The sequence below is a fragment of the Rhinolophus sinicus genome, chromosome 13 (genome assembly GCF_057876585.1).
Source record: "Rhinolophus sinicus isolate RSI-liver-muscle chromosome 13, RSI-T2T, whole genome shotgun sequence".
NCBI lineage: Eukaryota > Metazoa > Chordata > Mammalia > Chiroptera > Rhinolophidae > Rhinolophus > Rhinolophus sinicus.
This window is the reverse complement of record NC_142513.1, coordinates 17,380,866-17,384,030: the sequence shown is the minus strand read 5'-3', so window position 1 is coordinate 17,384,030 and position 3,165 is coordinate 17,380,866. Positions and strand designations below refer to the sequence as shown.

Below are 3,165 nucleotides of genomic sequence, written 5' to 3'. Positions count from 1 at the left end.
TCTTCCATATTTTCCTTTAGACTCCACGTGCAGCTTTGTGTCCTGACCAGTTTAATTACGAATGTCTCCCCACTTCCTCCCACTGCCAGGACACAGTTTTAGGACAGTCATTTTACCCCCATTTAACACATGAGAAAACTGAAGCTGAGAGACCCTGAGTGACTTGCCAGACTCATTCAACCAGGAGTGGCAGAGTTGACTCCAGAGTTGAAATCTGAACCAGCGTGCCCCTCCGGCTGTCTCTAGAGCCATTGGTCATGAGACCAGCCTTGGTACCCTTGGTGCCTGGCAGGCAGTGGGTGGAACAGCCTCAGCCCCCTACTGTAAAACAGCAAGCCCCTCCCCCTTCTTTTCATCCTCCCCACGGCCCAGCTCTGCTCAGAGCTATTAACCAGGTCATGCTGGCTTGTCCCAGTCCAATAGTTCCCTTAATTGCCTTTTTATAGCATGCCATACAACTGTTCATTACGCTGTCATATTTCTCCTCGAAGGCAGCAGTGGGGGAGCCGAACCGAGGATGGAGACCCATCCAGGTGGCAGGGGCTACGTGTGGGGCACCAATGTGTGAAGCTTATTTTCTACTTGGTCAGAATGAATTAAATGCATGCTTCTCACACTTGAGTAATACATGAACCACTTTTAAAGAGGAAAAATAAATCACAGCCCCCTCCCAACAACTGATGAATTCTTTTTATTACGATTTTACTAAAACATGTACAAACAAAAAGCTAGGTAGAAAGCCTTCTCCTTTTAGCTCTGTACAACTGGACAATGTATCAGTGTGATACAAAGAAAGCTACAAAATCAGAAACTTCAAAATAACACGATTAATTTAATGTGATGGATGATGTGCTGCTAAAATTAAATCGCCACTTGCACAGCAAGCTCGGTTCTGTATGCTTCAGCATTTAGCCCCCCTCTGTTCTTTTGTTATGAGGCCCATGACAATTAAAGCAGTATTTGCTCCTCCAGGAGATCTAGAATCTGCTGGTAGATTTTTTTAGATATAAAATAATAGAAAATTAACCAATTCTGAGTGAGCGCTCACACACCCCAGGTTAGGAAACAATCAATGTCCCAGGCACCTTTGTCAGCAGGGCAGGGCTAAGCCATCCTGTGGGAACAGCCTGTGTTCTTGAGGCTGGAAAGCCCAGGACACAGAGCCCAGCCCTCTGAAGCCAGACCTCACTCAGACTTTAGTGGCATCCACAAGACCTTCTGAGCACCTGCCATGTGCCTGCCCGTGTTTCACCACCTCCCTGTCCCAGAGGAGTTGCCCGGTAGTCAGCAGGAAGATGAGGGTCACCTGAGTGGACATATACACTGCCTGAGAGCAGACTTGGAGATCTGTTCGGCCAGTGAGAGCCAGGTCTGGATTGCAGCCCCTCCCGGGAGCTCAAGGCCCAAGCCCTTCCTGGCAGACTCACCTAGAGTACTGAGGTTATACGGACAGCTCTGATCCTGGGTTTGTATCCTGGGTCCACCATTACTTAGCTCTGAGACCACAGGCAAGTTACTTAAGCGTTCTGTATGCCAGTGTCCTCATCTGTGAAAGGACATGAAGCCAACTCTAGCTCACACGGATTCTGTAAGTCAATGAGGAGAGAAAACACGTAAAGCACTTAACCTAGAACCTGGTGTACAATAAGTGTTTGTTAAATGTTACCATTGGTATCTCACCTGACTCCATTTCACAGAGGAACTGGAAGAGAAAGAAACTTCTAGATTGGGCTTTCAGGCTGGAGGCCATGGAGCCATTGTGGGTGGGCTAAGAGGATTTGAAATTCTGTGCAACATTTTGTGTGTGCTTCTGGAAGAGAAGATCTTCAGCCTCATCAGATGTCCAAAGGGGTTGTGACCTAGAAGAATCTTTGGCCACTGAGCTAGTGCTGGTCAGGGGCTGGCAGAGGCACTCAGTGTCTTAGCTCCAGGGCGATAACAAAATATCATAACAAAATAGGTCGCTCACACAACAGGCATTTATTTTCTCACAGTTCTGGAGGCAGGAAGTCCGGCAGGGTCAGTATCTGGTGAGGACTGTCTTCTTGGGTTGCACATGGCCACCCTCTCACTATGTCCTCCCGTGGCAAAGAGAGCGAGCAAGCTCTGGAGTCATTTCTTATAAAGAGGACGCTAATCCTATTGAATCGGGGCCACACTCTTAGGACCTCATTGAACTGTAATTACTTCCTTAAACGCCCTTTCACCAAATATAGTCCCCTTGGGGGTGAAGGCTTAACATAATGAATTTAAAGGATGGGGGACACAATTTGGTCTACAGAACTCGGGGAGGCAGGCTATTCTAGATTTGTGTGAGGGAAGATTTTGACCAGTCAAGGAGAACTCTTGATCCTTCTAAGCAAGGATCACCCCTAGCTCCCTTGGCCCTAATAATCCGACACCTCCTCATCATTGCCCCTCCCACCTCCCCCTCCCCCCCCCCCCCCCCCCCCCCCCGCTTGTGCCCATCCAACACCATTTTCCCATGTTCAGTCCTGCAGTCCTGGCCTGCAGCTTCCTAAGATGATCATGGACTAACCTAAGGATTATAGGAATTTAAGGAGACAATCCCTAGTGCCTGGCACACAAAAAGCACTCAGTAAAGGTTAGCACTGCATCAATGTGTTGGAAGGTCCAGGAGGTCAGACCACAGCTTCTTTGCACTCCTGGAGTCCTGGGTCCTTGTCACGTGACTCACTGGAGTCAGTGCCTCCATGACGGCTGTCTCTCCCAGTTGATATAACCAGTGACCCACAGATTCCTAGGGATGCAGGCTGGTCTGGAGAGGAGTCCCTGAACCCCAAGACCACTCTGATTGAAAATCACATCTCACAAGTGTGTGGCTTTCAACTATGTATGAGGTGATGTGAGCATAAAGGGAAAATCCATTTGGAAGAGCTACAGAACTCAGAATTCAGAGCTGGATGTTGGCCATTGTGTATGTGTGTTTCCTCAACCAATTATACTAAAAGTTCATGGGCAGGGGGGAATGGTTTTGTGACATTGATTTAATTCAACCCACGAATGTTTATTGAGTGTCTACTGTGTGCTGGGGAACCAGTGGGGAATCAGGCCACTGTGCTCTCTGCTTCCCAGCATACTAGGAGGCTGTGTTCTCAGAAAAGAGCAGAAACCATTGATCTAACCCACCAAGTCTGGTCCTGG

The 3,165-nt window shown here is 48.2% G+C and overlaps 1 long non-coding RNA gene across 1 annotated transcript; it reads right to left on the bottom strand.

Moving 5' to 3' along the window:
* Positions 1–675: 675 nt before the first annotated feature.
* LOC148756023 (uncharacterized) lies at positions 676–2,401 on the bottom strand. Its single transcript, XR_016018181.1, has 2 exons — positions 1,681–2,401; positions 676–1,586 (listed from the first exon to the last, which is right to left on the bottom strand). It is a non-coding gene; the product is annotated as an uncharacterized LOC148756023 (long non-coding RNA).
* Between the last annotated feature and the right edge of the window lie 764 nt (positions 2,402–3,165).